The sequence below is a fragment of the Crinia signifera genome, chromosome 6 (genome assembly GCF_055691185.1).
Source record: "Crinia signifera chromosome 6, ASM5569118v1, whole genome shotgun sequence".
In the NCBI taxonomy this organism is placed as follows: Eukaryota; Metazoa; Chordata; class Amphibia; order Anura; family Myobatrachidae; genus Crinia; species Crinia signifera.
In genome coordinates this window covers 168,259,737-168,287,395 of record NC_139222.1, presented here as the reverse complement: position 1 = coordinate 168,287,395, position 27,659 = coordinate 168,259,737, and the positions used below count along the sequence as shown (strand labels likewise).

Genomic DNA, 27,659 nt, shown 5'->3' with positions numbered 1-27,659 from the left:
CAAATCCCCCGCAGACTTACCTATCACGCTGGTCCCGGCGGCTCCGTTCTTCTGCTGAGGACCACCACAAAATGGCCACCCCCATATAGCACACAGTTCTCTGAAACTGTCTGCTGAATGGGGGCGGCCATTTTGTGGTGGTCCTCAGCAGAAGAACGGAGCCGCCGGGACCAGCGAGATAGTTAAGGCTGCGGGGGATTGGGGGGGGTTGCCTGGGCGGCGGCGGGGGTGCTTGGCAGGGCGGCGGCGGGGGGGGGGGGGCATAGCTACGCCACTGGTGATACCTATGCAATGATAAATGTGATATCATAGGTTTGGGAATTGCAATAATTCCCAAATGCAATTTGACCTTGTGGACAGTTTTACTTTAACCCTTTGAGTGACAAGTGAATTTGTCAAAATTGGTGTGAAAATTACCAAGCAAACAATTTTATTCATCATAATGATCTGTAATGTTTACCTTTTTTATACAATATTTTTTTTATTTGAATTTATATAACAAATGTGATTGATGCTGGCATTTTTAGCCAATATTCACTCAAATGGTTAAAAAATTATCTCATGGTCAAAAAAAATTCTAACTATTTTGTATTGGGCATTTTGTGTGTTTAACTAACCATCAATAATAAAACATTGCACAACTCACACATAGTAGCAGGAAGCATTTTGATAAGAAGACACAGATCACAGTGGTCAGGCAAACTGTATTCTCTACTTCCAGCAATCTTACAAGGTTTTTCTGAGAGTCGGCCAGCAGAGGCCTGGACAGAAGTCATACTACTAGTGATTGCAGCAAATAACTGTCCTTGACCAGAAATTCATTGGTGGAATCCTAGCTGCAGTGAAAAATTCAGAAAATTGTAGATTTGATTTATAATTGCTCAAAATCGCAGGCTTACCTCAAATCACACATGTAATAGGGTGCGGGTAGTGTAATAAAAAATGCACATTTTACCTTTACCGAAAAAAAAATATTGCATATATAAATTGCATCCAGATGTTTTCACATAAAAATCTATAGAAATCACAAATGTAATAGGATTTTAAAAATCACACACAAAACATGACAAAAAAATTGCCAAAAATAGATAAGGTTTTGACAGGTGAGATGTACAGTATGTGAGAGTTTGGGGAAAAAAATAAAAACCAATGTTTAAGCATATTTTCATTACAAAGCATCACTAACAACAACACATATCTACTTTTAAAAACTGGTACTTGTTTCCTAGCACGGCCACACCGATTTGTATTTGTAAAAATCGCGTCGGTCGCATCGCATGCGACCAAATCGCATGCGATGCGACCGACACGATCGACCCGATTTTTACATTGAATCAAATGTGAATAGGGCCCCTGGGACCCTATTTTACATTGGATTCAATGTAAAGTAGTCCCCAGACCACAAATTTGACCCCCTCAACGGCACCCCACGATTGACGCCAACCCCAAGCGTGGCAAGCGCAGCGAGCCCGCGAGGGGCGGCGGTACGCGTCCTCTGACTTTTTCATACCCCTACTATCCACGTCGGCGTGGAGTTGAGAATATAAAGTGTGGTGAGCGCAGCGAGCCACCGAGCCAGAAGCGTGGCGAGCGTAGCGAGCCCGCGAGGGGACGCGTATAACTTCACAGGTATTCGCCACGCTTCGGTCTCGGTGGCTCGCCACACTTTATATTCTCAACTCCACGCCAACGTGGATAGTAGGGGTATGAAAAGGTCGGAGGGCGCGCACCGCCGCCCCTCGCGGGCTTGCTGCGCTCGCCACGCTTCGGGTTGGCGTCAATCGTGGGATGACGCTCACAATGGGGTTGCTTAACTTTTTAACGATGACGGGGCCATATACAATGTGAAATGGGTCATATTGGCCCATTTCACATTGTTTGCTATGTAAAATGGATTTAATCAAGTTCATCTCATCTTGTGCCATTATAATGGCACAAGACCGACGCGATGCTCCCGATTTCAATGTTAAAAACATTTTAACATTGAAGCCTATGGCAAAATCGCATCCATCGCGTCGGTCGCGTCGCGGGCCATGTTAATGCACGCGACCGACGCAATGCTCCCGATTTTGCCTTTGCCGGCAAAATGGACCTGATTTCAAAGGAAATCGGGTCCATCGCGTCCATCGTGTACCTTAACTTTAAGGTACACGATGGACAAGATTGTGGCCGTGCTAGGAAACAAGTACCTAAAAACTTACATTGACACATTTTAACCCAGAAAATGACAGTGTACAAAAACTTTTATTCCAACCCATTAATTATTATGTACTCCCAAAATAGTGTACCTACAAGTAAAAGTATAGAAAAATACCTTTAACTTTAAAGGGCTTTTGTGCATCTGCATTTACATTGTAAAATCAACATTATTCAGGGTTGCCTACCCTCCCGGAATGGCCGAGAGGATCCCTAAAATCGGGCCTCCTCCCGGCCCCCCGGAAAGGTGGGCAACTCTCTCAGATTCTGGGGACCCCCATGCGTCTTCCCCCTGACCTCTGCATTTAAATGCCGCAATCCGTGGGTCTCAGAGGAGGGGGCGGAGCGAAAATGTCACAATGAATTGGGTTATTTTACATCCTGGGTTATTTTACAAACTGCAGCTGGAAATCTCTCCAGGAGACTGAAAGTCGGCAACCCTGACATTATTAGCCCATAAATAATATTAAAACAAAACACAGACAAATCATTTTCAATTTGACACTTTAACAATGAGAACAATGTAAAATAAACTATTATAAAAAATAAATCATTGTGAGGCAGAACTGCCTCTTCCCTGCCCCTTTAGGTTCTCCCCTTGTATGCGGACATTGCGCATCCGGGGTATAAGTGCCAATACACTTTCGGCCAGCACTTTGGGATGTCATGGATGGAACTTCCTGTTGGGCAGTCAAATCCCTGGCTAAGGTCAGAAAGGCCATGTCTGCTCCTGTATGGCAGTAGTCTGCAGTGACGTGCGGTGGTGGCTGTGAACGGAGAGGCACTGTCACAGCCACCACCGCACCGCAAACCCCCCCCCCCCCCTGGCTGCCGCCGACACCCGCTGCCCCCCTCCTCCAGCAGCAGGCAGCATCCATCCCCTGCCGCAAACCTCCGTCCCCGCCCGCTGTAACACCCCCCCCCCACGCACCTGACACCGGCGCACCTCGCAGCTGTCCTCTGCTGCCACCTCCATCCCCGCCCGTTTGACTCTCCTCCCCCCCCCTGAAAACAAAATGATACTCACTGGGCAGGGGAGAGGGGAGCAGCAGCCACACAGGCAGGGAACCGGGAGCCAGCGCAGGTCACAGCATGGGGAGCAGGGGAGAAGGGAGCAAACGCTGCACTTTCGGAAGCTTACATGACAGGGGCTGCTGTGATTGGCCAGCAGCTGGATCTGCTGTCCAATCACAGCAGCCCCTGTCAATTAGGCACTTCCAGAAGTGCCGCTTTTAGTGTTATTTTTAATGGGCTTTTTAGCCAACAGCTTAGCCCCGCCCCAAGCCCCGCCCCCCGCTTCGTCCCCTTGCCGTTCTGTTTGGGAGGCACGCTTATCGATGCCTCCCAAACTAGGTTAATACATTCAAACCAGTTAAATAATATAAAGAAAATACTTATGACACAGAATATGTGTCATAGGTATATTCTTTGTATTATTTTAAAACAAATTGACAGGGGAAGCACTGCCTCCCCTGCCTCCCCTGACTGCACGTCACTGGTAGTCTGGTCTCTGATGGCCTGTGTTTGGGCCACCATCTTGCTTTCCATATGGGAGCAAGTACTCTGGGCCATGGCACTGGTCCTATTTAACTTCCGGAGCTGCGAGATTATAAAGTAAAAAAAATTATTAATACCCCCATGTCCTTAATTTGGTGGCTCTTACACACTGGGTTGTTGGGGCTGAGAAGAAACCTGTGTGGGAGTCGGTTGCTGGATCATGGATTCAGGGCCTGGTTGCCTAGCGGCCAATCAAGTGTTGCTAGTTGGCCAGTAGCGCTATTCGGAGGGAGGAGCCATAGGATGTAAACAGACATTCTCCAGCTTCTCCCAAGTCCGTGCAGGACATTGGGTACTCAGTTTGTTATTTTGCCAAGTACGCTGGATGCCCACAGGGACAGAAGAGGACATGATCTACGCTGGAGGACCCTGGTGAGTATGGTTTCCTTCCACAGGTACCGCATATGGATTTTCTTCAGAACCAGGGGATGGAGAATACCTACCTAAGTGTCAAGGTAGGTACGTATCTGTAAGTATGGGATGTGCATGTAATAAAGTTATACTTTAATTGTGTTTAATGTGTGTTTATTTCACTATTTGTACTGTTGTGGAACTACAAGTTCCAGCTGGCCTTTTAATGCCCCGCATGCTGGGACTTGTGGTTCCCCAGTCCCTGCATGTGGTGCAGGCTTGCTGGGACTCATAGTGCGACATCAATGCCCAATAGTTTATTCTATACTTTATACCAATATCAGCCCGGTGCCTAATACCCAGGGCTTAAGCCTGGGCAGGGAAATTCTAGAGGGGGGACCCCTTCATTTGGTGGTCCCCACTTCCCCAGGATCCCTGTGCAGGCTGACCGGTCAGGGGGACATGCTTTGGCCACGGGACCTTATATAATAAGTGTCCCCCGGCTGTCGCATTACCCTGCTGGCTGGTTGGGCCTGGTGCTGGTTCTCGAAATACAGGGGACCCCTTCTCGTTTTGTCCTTGGTATTTTGGGAACCAGGACAAGCCCTTGAGCTTGGTGCTGGTTTTAAAAAATATTTGACCCCTATTTGATTTGTTCTCTTATTTTTTAAAACCAGGACCGGCTATTGGAGACTTTGGCTGGTTATGGCTGTGGGGGATACCCCACAATGTTTTTTTTATTTTATTATTATTTATTTATTTTTCATTTATTTTTTTCTCTGCTTTTTAAAAAAAAAATTGGGGGCTTCTGCCAAATAAGCATGGAAATTTAAGTGTATTTTCCAGGAGTATTTTACTGGCCTGTATCCCACTAATGAGCGTCCATATATTACATACGGCCGCTTAGTAAATGAGGATTCACCAGTCGAATTCTTTTGATTGCATATACATTCATATTCGTAAATATGAATACTAATGTGCCATAATTATGTACTAAATGCCCAAAATACAAATATGGCGTATTTACTTATACAAATACGCCTATTTAAGGTGTATATCGCTTAGTAAATTTCCCAGTAAGGGAGGAGCGTAATAGGGTGTGAGAATCAGAAAGAAAGATTTTGGGAGAGTTTTCGCATTTCCATTTAAAGCTGCAATCACTACAATTGGCAAAATCAACCTGGTTTCGCAGTGTAAATGATTGTCGCTTTAAAAAAAGTGGGAAAACAATCACAAAATCTCTCATTTTCTGATTCTCACACCATATTACATTCCAAGTATCAATTGCAAGAAATACAGGAAATGTAAATAATAAATGACAATATAATTCATGAACAATTCCACTGAAATAACAGTTTCATATTGTCGGCATTAGCTACATGACCTTTTTTTACTGTATCAGGCCACAGACGTCAGGAATTCCTGGTGTGCATTTAATACTTTGCATAATACCATAAGCTGCAGCAAATCATGTCAAGGTATAAATACCTTTGGTTAACAGGAATTCTAAACTGTTACTAGTATTGTATTACTAGTGAAAGGTGGAATTGAAGGGTCCAGACCCCTAGCTGAACAGACAAAAATGGCGGCAAAGAAAGGTTGTGAGCGGGATGATTAACCTCCAATGATTGCAACCTGTAATTGTTTCTGTCTCACTCAGTGTTCAGGTTGGATGTATAGTGAGCGTAGGAGCACTGCGAAAGCCAGCATTGTACTGGTTTGGGTCATATAGATATATATTTGATTTCTCCCAAAGCCCAGCTATCCCTCTTGTAAAGCCAAAAACAACTCCCTCTTCATGCACATTAGGTGACTATCATTTGATAGTGAGTGATTCCGAATGATTTACCATTTATGTGCATGTCTGCGATCGCATTTGCAGCCGTTTACATGGGCAGGGGAGTGCAGTTGGTTGGGTGGTGTGTACCTTTTTGCTGGGCTCTGGAAACACGCAGCCTAGCGATCAGGTCTGAATTGGGCCCTGAATCCCTCTATCCCAACATTCTGTTATTCATCAGCCTCCCCACACATTTTATTATCCCCCCACATCTCATTACCGAAACAGAATTTATTCAATTTCCACCATCCAATAACAGATAACAATAATCTGTTGATAAGTTAATAATCAGTATAACCCCACAAGCTCACTGTCTAGGAGTTATCCTTGACTCTTGAATCATGTTACATAAATCTAAAAAAGGTATCAGGATCCCAACACTTGGGTAAGAAGTCCAACATCGGTATCCGATGGTCAGAATCCTGACACCCATTATTTAAGTATGCTAACCCCCCCTCCCACCATCACAACCATAAACCCCCCTGCTGCTGATTCCCCTCGGTACCATACAAGGGGTTGTGTTCGCTAACACTACTAACTACTATATTGAATAATTTGAATTAAGGGTACTATTGTGTGACCAAGGTCCTTCACCAAGATACCACCCTCCTTTTTAGGTGCGCGCACTGTCCCTATGTAAAATATGCTGGATGCTATCCTTGTGTATCAATGCTTATTTCCCTTGTAAACTTTTGAGCAGGGCCTTCCAACCTTTATATCTGTTATTACCTAGTTTTGTTCTACTGCTGTTGTTCCAATTGTAACATGCAACGGAATATGTATTTACTGTTAATAAATAAATAGTAACCCTCTTGACAATTGTGACAGCCTACCCTAGTCACCATAAATGTTGTATTATAATAGTATGTTCATAGATAAGAGACTTTACTGCAAAATAACTTTATATGATAAATGCTTTGCTGGGTGCAGAGACTGAGGCACTGTTAGAGGCATCTCAGCCTCATGCTGCTAGACCGCGTTGGAGTGTTGTGCTTTACTGTGCTGGACTAATAAAGCTGCCTGGAGCGCGCTGTCAGGGAGAAACGACCGCTGCGCACGGGAGCGAGGGGTTAAAGGCGCTGACGGTAACGGCTGTGGCGCAGTCGTTCCAGCGAAGTGAAAGGGAGTAGAGCTGCGGCAGAGGGAAAGCGCAGATTGGAGCGAAGGAGAACGTATTATTACTTACCTGGTGGTCGGTGCCTGTTCCAGAGCCTAGATCCTGGTGTATACTGGGGTGTCTGCAGGGAAATCCGTCACCGGGTATATCGCAGCCAGATCCGCGGACATCAGGGGCGAGAGTTCGGTAGTGGAAAGTCCTGCTGCGTCATCTGGAAGGCCGGGCCTAGCCACGTCACGACCTATGAAAGCGACAGGGGAGTGGTGAGTGACTATCTACACCCGCCCAGCCAACCTTTGCCGGCATAAGTTTCCTCCATATCCCTGTCACTCAAAGTGACTGTTTTAGGGGAAGGGCGAAACCCGACCAATCGGGTCAGGGGAGGCCTTAGGGGAGGAACTATCTCAGTTGCAGAATAAAACTCGATAGAGCATATAGCCATCCAGCCACAGTAGCTAAGGAGCATAGGGCTAAACCCGATGGGGAAACATCAGGGGACGCCCTCTACTGGTCAATGTTGAGTATATAGAGCTGCTAGAGATCTGCAAGCGCCCGCAAGAGTTATAATAATAACGTAGTGAACCAGCGAATTAAGGGTTAAACCCGGCGCGGTGCCAGGGGAAGCCCCGAATTACCTTTTCATCATCAGCTAGGCTGGGAGTCAGTACAGACAGAACTAAAGCAGCAGATAGATGTGTGGTCTTAATTCTGTGCCAGCCAGGAAAACGTTAACAGAATTTGTGGTAATAAAGATTTTACCCTAAGGAACTTCTACACCCAGTAAACTCTACTAGACTATTTCGGGACAGATAAGACTTTAGGACTTCCAGGAAGGGGTGTGACTCATTGGAAACCGGGTCAGAACCACGGTTATATACGAAAGGTATTTTGTATCAGTTGTTATTATTACCTTGTAGCCAAATAGGGTTGCTGTGTTTAGTAAGATAGTCTTATGCACCGTTTCTGTAGTATCTGTAATAGAATAGGTTAAATAGTGGAGTTAGTCATCCGCACTTACCTACATTATTGCGCAATAATATTGCAGTAGGTTCAGTATACTGTAGTGGGAAAATTATTATTTAGGAATGTTATTGCAGTAGCGTAAATGAATTGTTAGTTGTATTAAGTAACCACTCAGGTAAGGTTATGAGATAGTGGCCGCGAAGGAACAGGTGAAGGCGTGAAGGAGCAGTGCACGTTCCGGCATAATAAAATCCTGAGTGTGGTTGTTCTGTTAATTAAACTATTGTTGGCCTGCGTGCCACTTGTTGATGAATTGGGACCACCTGCGGTCCAGTGAGCTTTGTTAATAAATTTTAATATATCTATTTCGTCTGCACGTCCTTATATCAAGAAGAAGAACAAAGCTAAGCTTAACTGAGGATTGCCACTTGGATCCTATCAACCCCCATTGTGACACAATCTCTATTCATTTACACTTCTATTTACATCACTCCCAAATCCATTAATCATTATCCTTTTTAATAATGCAGGCTTGCCTACCCTCCCGGAATTGCCGGGAGGCTCCGGAAAATCGGGCCCCCCTCCCGGCCCCCTCCTGCTCCCCGGGAAGGTGGGCAATCCTACCGCAATGCCCTGGCAGCCCCCTTCATTGCAGCAAAAAATGCTGTTTTTTGTGGGTCCACGGCGAAGGGCAGGGCTAAAATGATGCGAATCGCGTAATTTTGCGCCATTTAACATCATTTTTGCCCCTCCCCCAATTCGCCGACCCGCAAATTGCATTGTTTGATGATCATGGGGATAGGGCTTGATGACATCTGTCCTGCCCCGCCCCCCTGACATGCTAATATCGGGTCTCCTCTCCAGGCTTCTCCCGGAGAGGAGTACACAAAAGTCGGCAAGTATGTAATAATGTCGTCATCACATCTCTACCTTGTAAATCATCCCCTCCTCCTCTCTCTTTATCTCCTGCTACTTTTCTGGGTATGGATCATTTGGTCTACAACAGTGGTTCCCAACCTGGGGTACTAGTACCCCTGAGGGTACTCTGCAGACCAGTTGGGGGTACTTGAAAATAATATTGATAATGGCGGAAGAAGAAGTTTCCAGCATGTCTCCCATTGCCATGGAGACGAATAACGTTGCATCACTACTGGTATTGTGTCTGCATCCTCATTAGCGTCTTCTCATGTTTTTGCCCCATCAGCAATCCACTGGGAGCTTCCTGCGCTGCCACAGGTGGAGGAAGCAGTGGCATTAATCTTACAGGCATTAGCAGGAACCCCGGAGACAGTACACAGCCAGCGGCCAGACACAGAGGGACTCAATTCCTGACCACACACTACTCCTCAGCTACTCCTTAATATAAGAACACGCATACCGCTCACTTCCACTCCACTTGTAAGTACTGTGGATAGTTCAAATTGAGAGGATGGGGTACTTATAAATGAAAAGCTTAATCAAGGGGTACGGGAGAGAAAAAAGGTGCACCGCATCCAGTCACATCGCTCGCTTTGCTCGCCATGCTTTGGGCACGGTGCCTCGCTACGCTCGGCACACTATTTTATTCTCTCACCCCTCCCTAGTGGATGGTAGGGCATGAAATACAACCTGTCAGCACATGTCGGCTCAAAAAACTGTGAAAAACCCCATGTCGACCTTTTGACTGTCAACCTTGCCCATGTTGACCTAATGCTTGTTTCCATCTAATGACCTGTTGACCTAAACCCATGTGGACCTAGACCAGTAGCGCACGCAGGGGGGTTTCTGAGTACCCAGAAACCCTCCCAGGAGTCTAAGGACCCTAGTCTGAAAGCTGAGGGTCCCCTCCTTCCAGGGGTACAAGAATTTTAAAAATCGTCCCTTGGGAACCGGAGATATCTGACTTCAAAATAGTGGTCCCTATCCAAGCCTGTTAATTGCTCTTCCCAGTCAGATATTTCAGGTTCTCTCTGACTTAGAGTTTTTCTGAGGGTATATTCCAAAAGCTGGGACTCTCCCCCTTTAAGGGATACTAGAAGCTTGTCTCTACTGTTCCCAGAACCAGAGATATCAGCCTTCCAGCAGATGGTTACTGCTCCAGCTCCACACACCTGGTATGTAGTTTTATATTCTCATTGGCAGATTGCTCTGCCTCCTGAATTCTGATCCCCTAGTGCCCAGTACCATTTGGTAGGTGGGATTCTCTAGTTTTTAATCCCATTAAAATCTAAGAAATCTATTTCCGGGAACTGGAGATATCTACAGTCAAGTAAGCTGTCCTCCCACCAGAAAATTATGAATAATAAGCCAACTCCACTATACACCCCTCCTCTGCGTATTAAACATCCTCTACCACCCTGGAAGTTATGTATCAGGGCCCCTTCATTCATCCCAATGCCCCCTTCTCTCACCCCATCTCCCACCATCTGTACAGTAAAGGGGAAATTACTGATCCAGGCCCTACAGGCTGAGCGGTTGATATAATACCCCCTACCACCCGCGGGACATCAAAGCTTCCCCCACCCCTACCGCTGGAGGATCGGTAGGGGCCCCAATACATTGCTATGCCCAGGGGTCTACACTGCTGTTATATATATATGTGTGTGTGTGTGTCTATATATATATAAAATTATTATTATTTATATAAATTTGATCTATCTATAATACTTTAACTGACCCCGCATATACTGGGTCACCTAAGTGTCCATCTCCGTGCTTTGCTCCGCCCCTCTGGAAACCCCCTTCTGAAAATCCTGCGTTTGCCCCTGTAGACTCCTGTTGACATTTACCCATGTGGACCTAGACCCATGACGACCTTGCTGCATGGCGACCGAGTGGTGTTGACCCAATACCTGTTGACCTAGTTGTTGTAGACCAAATGACTGTATCCCACTTTTTTTACAATCCATAATAGCAGCAGTAAGTAGAGGAGCAGGAATCTCTATCTACAGATTACTGTCATATCTATAATGGGTGCAAGGCGTGTGGTAGACATGGGTCTCTGGGTCCAGGGTGCCCCACATGCTACATTTAATAACAATGCTGCAGAGTTCCGATATACTGGGAGTGAACAGTGCAGTAAATAAGTCACAGCTCCACTTAGTGCACACAGCAGTTAAACTGGGTACACAATCCTCGAGAGATCCTGACCAGTTTGTCCAACATTAGACAAGTGTGCGCCCTTCGCCGACCGTTGGTACACAGGATCCTGGTCCCTTGTCGGGTCTCCTCTTTAAACATGCTTAAAAACCAATATGCAAGTGGGTAGGCTACTGAGACCAGAGCAGACAACCGATCTTGGCAGCCCTGCACCATCCCAGAATGGTGATTGTGTGGGATCTAAAGGGATTCCAGCACCCTCCTCGGGACACAGAGATGTGGCAGTAGGACAATATGGGCATAAAGGTGTGACAATGTAGACAGGGCAGTGTGCATGGCATCGGGCTTGGATCCTGGAAGATCCAGTCCACACCAGCCATGAGAGCAGAGTTTGGCAGCAGGCATGCCATGTATAAGGCAAGGCAATAATTGCTCTTGTGGGGATGCCCATGTGCTGAATAATATATGCAAGCATGATAAAGCACATGTCAGTGTGACGACAAAAGAGGAGCAAGTAAGAGCTCCTGAAGATGGTAGACATGGAAAGAAGTCCTGGTGAGCGGTGGCGGTGGCCATGCAATAGAGCAGTGGCCATGCAATAGATCTTAGAGGCCACTGTACCAAGGGAAGATGGACCAAAAGGATACACCTGGTGCTGTCAGCCCTGGTAAGGGGTGGCCTGCAAAAGAGCTTTACACCTTGGGTGGTATGCCCGGAAATTTTCCGGGCTCAGCTGCGCTGCTGGGCATACCACTAATATAGAATAGGTGCGCGCCAGTGGTGTCCAGGTGTGCACGACTGGCGCATGCACATCTAGAGGGCCCCCCCCCCAGGCCCAACCCTTTCAGTCCCCCCTGTCACCTTTGCTCCAGTGATCAGTACGACGGAGCTCCCCTGACCCGCCCGCCAGCCAGCCGTCACTCATTTTACAGTGACGTTGGTGGCAGGTATGGTCGGCGCGGCTTGGGGGGACTCGGGAGCGATCAGGCACCCGAGTCCTCCCGAGCCGTCAAGAACATCCCCCAGCTTGCCACCGACATCACTGCTGAATGTGACAGGCGGCTTAGGCAGCGGGGACAGCGGCAGCAGGGAAGCACGGAGGTGAGGGGGGGGGGGGCTTCCAACTTTCTGTGGTGGGTTTTGCTGGGGCAGGACAAACCTGCCCTGGTAGGTTTGTCCTGCCCCAGCAAAACCCACCACTCAAGGGGTTAAAGGATGCTGGCCCTCAAAAAGATCAAAGAGGAAAATGGTGCAAGTCCTGGGGTCGTGGTGGTTATGCCAAAGAGCATAAAGAATGCTACAGTTTAAACAACGCCACCCAAATCTAATTCTCTCTGTACATGTTACATTTGCACCACCTGCAGTGTACATGGTTTTGCCCATTAAAAAAAGATTTTGCTTTTGCAATCCATGCTGTATCAAGCCCTAGGTGCAAGCAGACCCTTAATGTCCAAGCATGCTTGTACTTGTGGTTCTCTAAGTGTAAGCATACCAGGGCTGCCTCACTGAGACAAGTGAGAATGTGGGGCATAGCCCGGCTGGTTAATTCTAATTCTCTCTGCACAAGTAACATCTGCCTCACCTGCAGTGCACATGGTTTTGTCCATCTAAGAAGGATTTTGTCAGAAAGAGTGAACTAGAATAAGGCCCTCAATTCCTGAGCTGACTAGTTTTGAGGCGGGTTAAATGTGATGGCAACAGATTGGAAAAATTGGACAAGTGTGTACTAAAGCATGGAATGCATGTGTAATCTGCTAGCAGGTCTGCAGTAGGATTGCGTAAAAAGTCTGGTCTGCAGAGGATTGCATAAGTGTGTACCCAGCTTAACAGTATTATAAACATGTCTTGAATCCTTATTACATCTTATGTTATTTGTGCTTTAGATTATGGGGCAGATGTATTAAGCCTGGCAAAGAGATAAACTGGAGATAAAGTGGAAGGTGATAACGCAATATTTCAAACACAGCTCGTGCATTATCTCCTTCCACTTTATCTCCAGTTTATCTCCTTGCCAGGCGTAATACATCTGCCTCATTGTGCTTAGTATCGGGCTTTGAATTTAAAAAGTCTCATCTGCTGTGCATGTTATTATTGTTAGGTATTGTTGCCAACTTTTCTTTAAAAAAAAAAAAGTTTTTATTGCAATAAATGGAGAAATTGCAAAGAAGAATAGCATTGAACAATAGTAAAAGGTTTGCATACATTTTCCCATTATTTTCTTCATTTAGTAATAGTTGATTGAATTATAAATTGTACAATAAAGATGTTACATAACATGCTTTCAAATATGAGAAGTAAAATTACAAGTTATGCACTAAAATGCTATTTACATACAGTCAATTGTCAGTATTATATATTCAATTTTCAATAAAGAAACATATTTCAATAATAAATAAGTACTAACTATAGTGGGCGCCCAACTAACATATAAGTACCATAAATTTCATGGGTCTGTAATCTGTATGTTCACTTGCATTAAATTAAAGATCTCGTAAGAACTTCTTTTAATGTTTACACTACTTTTCAGTAAGTTATAGATCAGGCATGGAATAAAATAAAAAGAGAAAAGATGAGAATGAAAGGGGAAAAAAAGTGTGTGTGTGTGTGTGTGTGTGGGGGGGGGGGGGGGGGGGGGGGCACACCATGCATGTCCGAGACAACCAACCCATCCTAATGTTGGCCAATTGGTGGGTCTTGGAAGAGCATTCTGGTTTCATACCAGAGAGTCATGCAGAAATATTTATGTATTTGTTGTTTCGTTTCCGTTGGCAAGGTGTCTATGTAGCTTTTCCATACCTCAAAAAAAACAAAATTACTTGCCAATTTTGTAAAAAATTAAAAAGTATTTCAGAGCGATTGTAAAAAGCAAAACCTTTTACCGTTTTTCACAACTTTTTTTTTTTACTTTTTCATGTTACCATCCACGTGGTCTACGATTGGGAATGGTAAAGTGTGTCAATCGCAGCAGTTGCGGGGTGAGGCACCAGGCCTGACGAATGACAAGCAAGGGTATACGGTACACTAATTGCGGGTCCACATTCTCAAGTCTACAAATTGACAATAAAAAAAAAACATGAAAAACGCATTTCAACCTGTTCATTTGTCTCAAACCATCTCCGTATCAACCATTTGTGTCAACCATTTGCTTGTGTTAAACTTTTTCCCATGTTGACCTTCTGCATGTCAGCCTCCTGGAGTTGACCTAGACACCCCATTCAGTGAGAGTTGGCAAGTAAACTATCCTTAAACAGCAGCACAGAGTGTCCCAAATCCTTCAGGTTTGCTGTAGAGTTATTGATTATAAATACTGAAAAGGTAATGCCTTATATTACTAAAAGCTCTACTACTACTGAAACCAGCAAATGGGGTTTGAGACACATTACTAATATGTGAAACACCAGACACATACAATAATACTGGTTTTATTTTGGATTATACAATAACTTCATTTTGGTGCACAGCTTTAACCAGTATACAGTGTGTTACTACTGAGGAAAACAGGTTAGAAACAGAGCAGGATATAAAGTTCGCTAATAAAACCTGGCCCTATTGTTGCACTAATCCAGCACTGGATTACTGACATAACTCACCCTGTGGAAGGAGATTAACATATGAAAAATAAATGTAAGGATTAAGAGGCCTACACACGGTAAGATGGTGCTGAGTGATCTGAGCAATGTAGATTGCTCAGGATCGCTCAGCACACAGTGCTGCACAGCGATGCATCAGCGCTGTGTGCTGAACTGTCAGGGACAGTGTTTTACGGTGAGAACACTGGCCCTGACCAGCCATTAACTAGATTTATACAGTATGCTGGATCTTAATTGCAGTAGGCCCCTGTCCGCCCCCGGCCACATAGACCCCGTTTCCTTTTCTATTTTATGATACAGATTACCATAAGGGCTCAGAGTCCAATAATTGGCAGGCAGACCAAAGATACAATCAATGCAAATGATCAGACACACACACACACACACACACACACACACACAAGTAGAATATAAAAAAATATTAGGTACTTGTGTAGTTTCACGGCAGCAGCCTAAGCTACGTTGTCAGCGTTGCCGGCGCCATGAAACTACACTGGGAGCAGGGGGAGCAGGGTAGTGGGTGCTTTGTTTTATACTTACCCTCCTCTGGGCGGCGATCCCCGCAGGCGACGGTCACTCCCCGGCGGCAGCTTTCAGTCCGCCTCCTCCGGCAGTCACTCCCCGGCGCCAGCAATGTACATAATTCAGCGTATTGCCGCTGGGGGAGCATCATATGGTTTCCCTGCTCCCCCAGCAGCACTACGCTAATTGCGTACATTGTCTGCTGCGAGTGCCAGAGGAGGGAGACTGCCGCCGGGGAGTGACCATGCATCGGTGGATCGAGGGGAGTCAACGGGGGTCGTGATGGACGCGGTGGCTGGGCCGGAGGAGGGTAAGTATAAAGCACAACACACACACATTTCCCCCAGTATCCACGTCGGCACATTTTATAAAATCAACTCCACGCCGATGTGGATACTGGGAGTATTAACCATTGTGTAGTTCCAGGGCTCCAGAAGCACTTACATAGTTTACGTAGGCAGCATAGTGCTGTACTGGTATTCTCAATACAGCACTACGTAAACTACGCAAATGCCGCCTTGAAACTACACAAGTACCAAATATTATAATTGATTAATGAAATCACACTTGTATGGTTCTCATTCAAACAGTATCCCTGATTCACTTTAACTTGGAACGGTGCGAATTCAGCCCTGCTCTGATGTTTGGTGATCTGTGCAATCAATCAATGGCCCACAGGCACCGAATAATAATGATACCATATCAACGGGATAAGATGCACCCACTATGGGATGATTATTCAAATTCAGGAATATCCCAGCAGTGAGAAGGAAGTCCTAGACAGTCTGGACAAGCAATCAACTCCACTGCAGGTACAAAGTCAAAGTCTATATATGTATTAGGGCGAAGTGAAAAAGTTGAAATTGAGATATTCAAAATCGGCTAGTGTGGAAAAGTTGTGACTTGACCTGAATAAGATACGTGTAAAAGAGACCTAAAGTTTCGCTATTTAGATGAAAATAACGAAATGTAGGAAGAAGCTCCGATCTAGTTAAAATTATGTCAGGATGTCTTAGAGTAGTTCATTAAAGTAGTACTTTAGCATAGTAAAAAAAAGTACGAGCTTGTCCTAGTGCAAAGTTACTGACTTTGGCGGGAGAAAAAATCCCTGATAATTGACCCATTTTCACGGTCACAATTGTGAATATTTTGTGTTTTCCCGCGAAAGTGTTTTTTTTGGGGGGGGATGTGGCCACCGCCGCTACGCTCTCTCAGGGGGGGGGGTGTTGGTGGAGGGAGATGTGGCCGCATATGCCTCCAGGCAGGGGGGGGGGGCGGTTAGAGAAGCGGCTCCAGGGGAGTCAGTGCAGGCTCCAGGGGTGGGGGTAGGCTCAATCACCTGCTCCCTGGACAGAGCTTTCCTCCTGCTCTCCTCGGCGCTGGTGGGAGTCGGAACCCTTCCTGCTGCTGCTCCTCCAGGCAGCTCATTACCGCCCTCCAGTGGCCGGTGCCCTTGGCAAATGCCTAGAGCTGCCTAGTGGTGGTGCCGGCCCTGTCTGTAATTGAAGTGACCAAGAAAAAAAGTTGGTGCAAAAAATCTGGGTAAATCCCTTTTGTTTGCCCTTAATAGAATAGTGCACCTCTGTGTCTTCTAATGTCCAACTCTTTTCTGAATGCTACAGTAAGTAGGAAGAAGGATACTTACCTCAGCAGTTCTGTGCCTAGCTCTTGGTGGTTCAACCATCATTCCGCATTTGATGTTTCAGCCATCGTTCTTGTCGATGTTCTAACCATCGTTCTGCATTCAATGTTCCAGCCATCGTTCCTATTGATGTTCTGACCATTGGTCCACATTTGATGTTCCAGCCATCATTCCTGATGATGTTCTAACCATCAATATAGTCATCGATGTTCTAACCATCGATCCAGTCAACGATGTTCTAACCATCGATCCAGTCATCGATTTTCTAACCATAGATCCAGTCAGCAATGAGCTTGCAGCCCATCACCAAGGGACCCCATTTCACTGTGTAGGACTTGCAGTGAAATGGGGTCTTTAGACGATGGGCTGCAAGCTTAAATGCATTGATTAATTCATGAACTAAAACCCCATTATTTATTTAATCGATTATTTGTATGTTAAGGTGAATTAGTTTATTATGGTGAGTGCTGGGCCCCCTGTATTTGTATTTACTAGAGTGTGTGGTCACAGGCCACTGCACCCCCAACCTGTGAAGTGTGGGTGCTGTTTGCACCCAATTCTAATGCTGGCCACACATCAGACCAACTTTCCTCCAATCATCCAACTAATTGGTTGGTTGGACTGAAAATCTGGTACTGTATGGGGGCAAATGCCAATAAACAATTTGCTCACAAACTCAGGAAAATGGACAAAAACATTCAGTGAAATTGTTTAAATCAAATAGGTCCAACTACAGTACATTGTCTGAGTGGCAGTTGTTGTCCATTTTCCGATTTGGGAAACAAATGACTTAATTACAAATGACATTTGTTCCTATCCAGTACCAGGTTTTTATTCCATCCAACCAACTAGTTGGATGGTTGGAGGAAAGTTAGTCTGATGTGTGGCCAGCATCAGGAATGGCGAGTGTGGTGGTACATCTGTATCTCTATATGTGTGGGTTCATTTTTAATTAACCTCTGTCACTGTGATCATAGCTTTCTCATGCACCCTAGATAAGCTCATTCATCTGAAACCTGTGACAGCTGCCCCTTTAATATTATTCAGGTGTGTTAGGTGACTGCCTCATCTTTAAAAGCCATAAGGTAGTTGGCAGGTGAGCTTTAAACCAAGAAAAAAAACACATTTTCATTTTAGCTATGATGTGTCAGTAGTTGCCAGGTTCTTGAGAGACCAGTTGTTAGTGTAGGTCGGACTTGCAGTAAAATGTATGCCTCCCAACATGACCCTCTCCAGGAGGGATATAATGCTAGTATGATTACCATCACCTGTGGTGAAACACCTTTCTTATCACTTGGCAATTATACATTAAGAGTAAGATCCAGAAACAGAGCATTGTGTCCCTCCTGGAGAGGGTCATGTTGGGAGGTATAGAAATGGGGTCCCTTGGCGATGGGCTGCAAGCTTAAATAAATTGATCAATTCATGAACTAAAACCCTATTATTTATTAAATTGATTATTTGGGTCCATGGGTCCATGGAGACGCATAGCTCAGCCAATCAGGGCTGAGCTATGCGTCTCCATGGAGACGCATTGCCAATCAAGCTCTCAGCCTCTGTAGGACAGTGCAACAGAAGGTGATAGCTGCGCCGGAGAAAGCCGGCTCACCCCGCTGTCAGTGTGGGGTGAGCTGGCTCTGCTGCAGACAGACCAGCACTGAATCCTGGATTGGTAAGTATATTGGTGTAAAAGTGAGGTGTGTGTATGTGTGTAAAATAAAGATATACTTCTCTGTGTGTGTGTTTTCTTTTAACATTCTTTTTACAGGTGAACTACAAGTCCCAGAGGGCCCATTAATGCCCCGCATGCTGGGACTTGTGGTTCTCCAAGTCCCAGCATGCGGGGGAGGTCTGCTGGCACTTGTAGTTCTCCTGCATAAAGCAATGTTACATATGTGAGATTTAACACAATCAGGCCGGTGTCCTCTGGCCACAGACGCCGGTGTCACCCGTCCAGGACTGAAGCCTGGGGGGGGACCCCTTTATTGGGGGGGGTCCCCACTCATCCAGGTACCCCGTCCAAGGCTGAACAGCCACGGTGCTCATGTTTCGGCCAGGGGGACCTTATATAAAAAGTGTCCCCCGGCTGTGGCATGACACTGCGGGCTGTTGGAGGCCGGTGCTGTTGGAGCCCAGATTTTTTGTCCCCCATATTTTTGGAACCAGGTCTGGTCCATGAGTCCGGGGCTGGTTTCAGAAATACAGGGGAACCCCTATGCTTTTTGTCTCCCGTATTTTTGGAACCAGGTCCGGCTCAATGAGCCCGGGTCTGGTTATGCTCAGGAGGGGGACCCGACGCCATTCCCCCCCCCCCAAAAAAAACACTTTAACACATTTTTTAACACAGGACCATACACAGATCTCAATGATCTGTGCAGGGTTCTGGCCAATTCGCCTGTCAGAACCTGGTCTAAATGTTTAGTGATTTTTAGACACATTTTCCCAAATTTGCATCTCATTAAATATGCGATTTGTATACTTTTCAATGGGAAAACATCTGGATGCAAGTTCCAGCTCGACTAAAAATCACACTTTCAGTAAGTACGATTTCGCAGCAAAATAATTTTTTTTCCATCTTTCACATCTCATTAAATATGGGAAAAGGTGCGATTTCGGCCATTTTGGCGAAAAAAATCGCAAAAATCACATTTTTGCATCTCATTAAATGTCACCCATCAGTTCTATTCATTCTATTATTATCTAATATTGTATAATTATTTCAGTGTTTGAGTCTTCACATCTCTATATTGTTGCTTTGATGCTTTATTTACTGTACAAACGGTATTGTTTGATTTTGTCCGATTATGAAACTATGGGCACTTTATGGCCCATCTAACAGTGGTAAACACAGGATTTTTAGAAGGGGTTTCCAAATGTAAGATAGAGCGCAGGGTAATAGAGTGCATCAGTGTGATAGAGTGCAGGGAGAGGGAGTGCGTCAGTGTGATAGAGCGCAGGCTGCAGGGGGAGGGAGTGTGTCAGTGTGAGAGCACAAGGCGAGAAAGTGTAATGCAGTGGAAGGTGAAGGGATTGTGTGATATAGCGCAAGGGGAAGCAGTATGAGGCCAGTGTGTTTGTGTCTCTTCCTATCGAGGCTATTATCATAATTTTTTCCCTGTCGGGTCCAATGTGTTTTATGTTACCTGTAGGTAAAATGTTTTTGTTTGGATTTTCCTGTGGAGTGTCAATGTGTTATATTTATTTCAAGTGGGGGCCAGTGTGTTTTATTTATGCCTAATGAGGCCAATATGTTTTTCCTGTAGGGGCGAATGGGATTGTTTTGTTTTTTTCTCCAGTGTGTGTGCAGGGGGGGGGGGGGGGGGGGGTAGCAGTGTTTGTGACAGTGGGCATCTCATTCCTTATATTTGTATGCTTTATAGTGGAAATAGTATAAAGTCACATTTAAAACTAGTAAAAGAATCAAGGAAGGCTGCAACTGTGTCTATCTCAGTATCCAACCCCTCTTGACAGACTCCACCCCTCAACAGGCTCCGCCTCCATTAGGGCTGCTCCAAGAAATTTCCCTGGCTGGTTTTCCATCCCAATCCGCCCGTGGGCTCCAGCACAGTTCAGTATTCAAAGAGGGGGGTCACATAAACTGTCAGTGAGTCCAGGACAGTGATGTTTGGGGTGGCAGTAAGTGTGGCTCCCCTTTTTTAATATTGGACTGTGCTGCAGGCTCACATCTGTAATTGCCACTGACAGGGAAGTCTAGGAACAGAGCATTTTGCACCTAATGGAATGGGTCATGTTGAAGGGTATGATAATACTCTGATAGAGCATACTACAGATATGGTATATTCAATTAAAACACTGAATTACTGTTCTTGCTAGTTGCCAAATTCTAAAGCCCAAACTCTGAAATTCCCATAGCAGCAATTCCTTTATTATTTTCCCATTTCCTGGAGCCCACACCCATTGTATTTTGGAACCTGAGCGGAAGACTTGGTGGTACTTGTGTATTATCACGGCTCCCACGATTTCCATCTTATGGGATCTTATACAATTTAAAATTGTATACCATTGTATATGGCATACAATGGCATACGATGAGATGAGATGAGATTTTAAATTGTATAATGGGCGCTTTCAATGTTAATTGCCCCCCCTATAAGATTTTTAATTGTATAAGCACCCTAATGGGTGCTTACAATGTTAAATGCACCCCCACTATCAACGCCAACCCGAAGCGTGGCGAGCGGCAGCCATACGCGTCCTCCGACCTTTTCATACCCCCACTATCCATGTCGGTGTGGAGTTGATTTTATATAGTGTGGCGAGCGCAGCGAGCCACCGAAGCCGAAGCGTGGCGAGCGTAGCGAGCCCCGCGAGGGGACGCGTAATACTTTACATGTATTACGCATCCCCTCGCGGGGCTCGCTGAGCTCGCCACGCTTCGGGCTCGGTACTATATATATATATATGGATGGATGGTGGGGGTATGAAAAGGTCGGAGGACGCGTACCGCCGCCCCTCGCGGGCTCGCTGTGCTCGCCACGCTTCGGGTTGGCGTTGATAGTGGGGGTGGCGTGGGGGTGCAATTAAAAATCTTATAGGGGGGCCAATTGACCTTGAAAGCACCCATTAGTGTGCTTATACAATTTAAAATCTCATCTCATCTCATCGTATGCCATATACAATAGTATACAATTTTAAATTGTATAAGATCGGGTCCCATCGCAGCACATCTCATCTCATTGTATGCCATCTTAAGCCTTATGGTATGCAATGAGATGGGATGAGATGGGAGCCATGAAAGTACACAAGTACCGACTTGGTTCACACTACTTACTTCCCTGAGCTGCAGGGAAATATATTTGATTTGGTTAGGTGGGTCTCAAGAAGTAAAACCCTTAAGAAAACATTATAAAGACTCCAGGGCAGGCGGCACTTGACCCAAGTACAGACAAGCTATTTCCCACCTGTGTTTCCACTAGTATCCTAGCAGAAAATGTTTAGCTTATTTATTTAACTATCAGAATCAGAATCATCTTTATTGGCCAGGTATACTTGCACATACTAGGAATTTGGTTTGGATTGCTGTGCAACAGCCAGTTACGTACAGTTAAACAGTGACAGTACAGATATACATAACACATACAGGTATATGCTAGATGTACCCTGGACGCAGTGAACATATATTCTCTGAGCTGCAGAGCACCTAGCTAGCCAACAGTGGCGCCACTGGTTGTTGCAGCAGCCAGGTGGGTAACAATATAGGTAGAGACAGTACAGTTATCACACAGGGAACACATATCTGCCGAGCTGCGCAGTGCCTAGGCAGCCAATCAGTGGTGCCACTGGTCGCCGCAACAGCCAGGTAGGTGACAATATAGCAGGGACAGTGCAGATATACATTGCTGTGCAGTGCACAAGACAGGGGAGACACGGGGGTACATGTGGCTGAGTATACAGTTCCTAGGTAGCCATTTGCGGTACCATCTTGCTCATGCTGCTCACAGCAGCAGAAGGGCTCAACAGGCCATCTTCCCTGGAGGCAGAGGGAGAGCCAGCATGGGTGGGGGTGGCGGAGGGGGTGGGGGAGAGTGAGTCCCTGAGGCCGGGGGAGAGTCGGGGGGGGGGGGGGAGTCCATAAGAACCGGTCGGGCGGTGTAGCCATACCTCCTCCCTTTGGAGCTTACAGCTGGAGCTGGTACATCCTTTGCCTGCCTGCCTCTGGCCATCCTGCGCTAGGGGCTCTCAGCGCTCGCTGCCGGGAGTCCTCGGCACCAAGGGCGTAACTACCATAGGTGCAAGGGATGCAGTTGCTATGGGGCCCAGGGCTGAAGGGGGCCCACCTTTACTGTATAAATAATGTTTTACACACATCTATCACCATCAGTTGATAAATAGGGGGCCCTTAAAAACCTTTGCTATGGGGCCCACGAATATCTAGTTACGCCCCTGCTCGGCACTGTCCGTCTCTGGCCTGGTTTCCCTGCTCCTTTCCTCTTCTGGGGAGGGGGGGGGCGCCCACACCTTCTGGGGAGGGGCGCGCCCACACACAGGCTGATGGTGCTGCTGGCGGCGCCGCGCAGCTTGTCAATGGCCAATCCAGCTACAGGGGCTTTCAGCCCTCGCTACTAGGGGGCCGCAGCGCTGTCTCTGCCCTCTCCCTCACCTCCTCCGCGATGCTGCACGCTGCTTCAGAGGCCGGGGATGGTGGAGCTCCGTGGATGGGGGATCAGAGCTCCACATGCATGCGACCATCCCCAGCCTCCATAGTACCTACACAATCAACTGCATATGAACTTAAGTTTTACTATGGCTCAAATTGTAATGATGATATAGGCTTTTAAGAAACAGGAATGGGGATAAGTAGCTAGACTTGCACATGCCAAGTCATGCTGGCACTTCCTCATAGGACCTCAGTAGAGTCAGCAATTAACAACCACACTTTGATGCAATTCATTGTTCTCACAACAAAATATGGGTCATAAGACAAAATTATAAAACATGTCTGTAAGAAGTGGTGTAGGAAGGAACTAATCGTTTGTTGAACATATGCCTGTTTGTGGACATTATCTTATGGGCTTTCACAAGACGCATGCTCTTTAACTGGGAGCCCACAATTTTGCAAATTAATTTGTGGCATAACAAAAATGTTTGTGCCACCCCCTTTTTATTACCTAGTTGTTGCCTCTCCTCCCTCCCCAGCCACAACCAATGGGTCTGTAGCCGCAGATATATGGTCCTGGCGCTTTTGCTGTCTTTTAAAATTTCTATCACAAAATGGCCCCGCCTCACAGCAGACCAATATTAAGGATGCTAGAAGAGTCCGCCATGTTGTGATAGACATTTTTAAAGGAAGCAGAGGCGCCGGGACAAGCAGATCTGCAGGTCTCAGCAGTGGCGCAGCAATTAGCCCCCAAAGACTCCTAGCACCCACACTTACCAAGCACCTCCAAGCCCGCCTAGACCCTGCAGGGGCTATTGCTACGCCACTGAAATTAATATACAACTATAAGAGATATAATTTAGTGGTAAGCAGGTGTTCTCACATAGGCAAAGCTCAGTATAGAGGCAATTGTAGGCTATTTTAAATTGAACATAAGGATAAATATGACTGTTTGTAGACAAATATTGTTGCACCTAGCATAAAATAAGTGCAAGTGTGCAATGATAATGATCGCCAGGGCCATCTATCTTAACATAAAAAGCCACACTGGGCATTTGCTAGGGCCCCACAATTCTAGAGGCCTTTAAGAAGGGGTGAGTGGTGGTCACACAATCAGAGAAGCTAGGCAGCATTCTGTACCTGCCCCTCAGCCTGGTAGAGAAAGATGACACAGGGTAGCAGGTAGAGCTGGGGATATGTCTGCAAAACCGTGACATCATGGACCAACCCAAAACACACACACAATGCAAATATTACAAGCATTGTGTGACAGGGGGCGGGGCCATGATGATACAATCATTGCAAATTGCATCATTCTTCCAGCTGTGGGAGGATGCAGGCAAGTGGGGGCTGCCCTGGAGACTTGACCTCTCTTCTGGAAAGTTGGGTGCAACACCCGGTTTTCAGAAGCCTCCCAGCAATTTAGGAAGTGTAGACAAGTACATATAATAATAATAATAATAATTTTATTTATATAGCAGTTTTCTCCAGCAGGACTCAAAGTTACTTAACAAGTAACTGTTGTTATTGCCCCCGCATGTCTTACTTCCTTGCAACAACCCTGCCTCTATATGAAATTAATACCACTTTCACACTGCCTAAACGTTTTAAAAACCGGTATATTGAAACAGTATTTAAAACGGGTCTGAGCCTTCACATTGCAGTAGATTACTGTTTTAAATACCATTCACATCAGGCAACCCGTTTAATCCCCACGTTTCAAGGCAGAATGCAGGGGACAGCCTATCACAGTTCTGTAGTCTGTTGATTTTACTAAATACCGTTTCAGAGCCATTCTCACTGCATAAAAAAACAGCTCTGAAACGTGTAGGACTCTGCTTTTTAAACTACCGGTTATCTTTAACCGGTAAATGAACTCTGGTGCTTTCCCACTGCAGCCTTAAACATTTTAAAATGGAAAAAAAACAGCAATATACCGTTTACCAAGTGCGGTGTGAAAGGGGTATAAGTCCATTATGTTTATTGACAAATATAAAACAAATAAAAATGCTATTTATTTAAAGTAAAGTCCTATTTTCTTTTTTAAATGTAAACATTATTAGGATACATAAATTTACTTCTTAGTTTAAATAACACATATAGACAGTTTTATTTTCAGGGTACACAGTATGTCCACAACTGAAGCCTCATGACAAAAAAATACATAACAATAATGGAGTCTCTTCAGAGTATTAGGGATGAAGTGGAACACGAAGAGTCGGAGGCACGTAGAAGCAAGTCAAGAGAATTATAAGAAATTAAGAAGGAGAGAAAAGCATTGGATGACTTAGCATCATGTGCTTTTTTGGGGGGAAAGTAAGCTATAGTTCTAGCAATCTACTCTCAGCTACAGGTAAAGGGGGTCCTGGAGTGTGTGTCGGGGGGTGGTGATGACACCATATACTGTATTTGCGGTATATGAGAAACAACTCTGCTAAATGGAGTTTTGTTTTGAAGAGTTGTTTTAAGTGTCCTTGTGGTGTTTTAATAGCTATGTTCAATGATTTTGCTGCACTGGAAACCCTTTATCAAAAAAAGACTATTGAACTCTTTCTGCCATTACAGGCAAGTGGGAATGCTTCCTGGGGTGCCGGACCATTTCCCGACAGTCGGAATCCCGACAGTCATTACCCCGATGTCGGGATCCCGACAGTCAAAACCTCGACACTCGAGGTCCTGATGGCCACCGGGTATTCTCCCTCATGGGGGTCCACGACCCCATAGAGGGAGAATAGAATAGATTGCGAGCATAGCGAGCCACCATGCCTGCAGCGTGGCGAGTGCAACGAGCCCACAACAGGCTTTGTTGCGCTTGCCATGTTGTCTGAGTCCGGCCAGTCGGGATCCCGACATCGGGCTAATGACTTTTGTACCGGCTTTATTATAGTGTAGCTAGCATTTCACACACTGGCATATTTCTAATGGGTGCAGTGTGTGCTGATTCTAGGGGGGCCCACAACACACACTATGCACCCATTTATTTATTACTCCCCTCTCCAGAGTCCCCTTGGTGACAGCAAGAGCACAAAAAGGTGCAGCAGCCATTTTCATGGAGTTTTGAGAATGCACAGTAGAGTAGCTTAGACTCTACAGCGCTGTCTGTCTGATAGAGAAGAGAGGACGGCACAACAGGGCTTCTCCTTTCTTAAAACGCACCTATATTCACATAGTATCATGTATTAGATTTAGTGGTGCCTATACCTTTTACCGTTATAATAACATAACAAGTGTTTGAAAATAATGTTTATAATTTAAATAATGCATTCCATTGTTTTTCAATTATTAATAGCTTTTAAATATTTTTATTTTGAATATTATCTTCTTTAAAAGTATAGTGTTTTAATTTAGTTCCTGTGTGTGTGTGTGCGCGCGCGCGTGTGTGTGTGTGTGTGTGTGTGTGTGTGTGTATATATATATATACAGTGGTCGAAGTGGAAATTTTGAAGTGGGGGTATGGAAATTTTGAAGTGGGGGTATGGAAAAGTAAAGAGTGAATATAGTGCGCACCTTCGGACACCCCCCTGTCCATCAACGTCCCCTGCCAGACTGCCCCGTTGTACAGGGGTATTACAAAAGCACAATATGTGCTGCTGAGTGATCAGAGAGCATCCTGAGGGGGAAAAAAAAGTTTTTTTTTTTTATCTTCAGATTAAAGTGGCGGTATGGCATACCCCCGTATACCGCCCCACTTCGACCACTGTATATATATATATATATATATATATATATATATATATATATATATATCGCTCATTTATTACAATTGTAGCCGAAAATTAAAATTGAGGAGCCATTCAATAGAAAAGTGAAAAAGTAGATATTACGCATATCTCCAGGTGACCTTTATGGCCATGTTAAGTGGGGTGTACAGGGGGCATGTGGTGTAGCGTGGGGTCATGGCACCGGGAGCAAGCTCATATCACGCAGCCCCTCCCTCCATATACATACATAAGCATACAGTTATACTGCTGCACATACAACCACTGGGATGCAGTCAGGATGCCAGTGTTCAATATACCAATGCCAGCATCCCGACTGCTGTGAGAATACTGGTGCTGAAACATCAAAATGGATCAGGATGCTAATGCCGGAACAACAACTGCCGTATCCTCATCATTAAGTATGCGGGGTGTGCTAGCGTGAGGCTGGGCAATGGGAAGTTAGGTTTAGACACTAGTGTTTAGGCTGCGCGGGAGTGGGGAATATAGGCTTAGACTGAGTTAGAAGGGGGGTTAGGATTAGGCTGCAGGGGTGGGGGAGGTTAGGGTTAGATGGCAGGTTACAGGGGTTAGGGATAGGCACTGGCAGGGAGGGTTAGGGTAAGAGGGTAGGGGGAGAGGGTTAATGTACTATGGAGCCCCTGTAGGGAATGCTCAGGATCAGGATGCTGAGGTCGGTCTTGTGATGCCCGCATCCCCACCGCTGGAATATCGTATGTATCCACAACACCTATAGTACATGGATTATATATATATATATATATATATATATATATATATAGTCAATGATAGACAATTGCGCCTTCAGTGTAAAAGTGACAATCCTTAAATAATTAAGTGATGTGCGTACCGGAAATATTTGAGATATTCACGTGTAGAAAGGTCTTTCTTATATCCGTCTCCTATTCGGTCCTTCCTGTCCACAGTCACGAGACTCGGAAAAGGTATAGGATCCAAGGGAGATGTTTT

The 27,659-nt window shown here is 45.5% G+C and overlaps 1 long non-coding RNA gene across 1 annotated transcript; it reads right to left on the bottom strand.

Moving 5' to 3' along the window:
- Positions 1–718: 718 nt before the first annotated feature.
- LOC146008589 (uncharacterized) lies at positions 719–27,659 on the bottom strand. Its single transcript, XR_014444535.1, has 4 exons — positions 27,541–27,659; positions 7,969–8,030; positions 7,128–7,299; positions 719–836 (listed from the first exon to the last, which is right to left on the bottom strand). It is a non-coding gene; the product is annotated as an uncharacterized LOC146008589 (long non-coding RNA).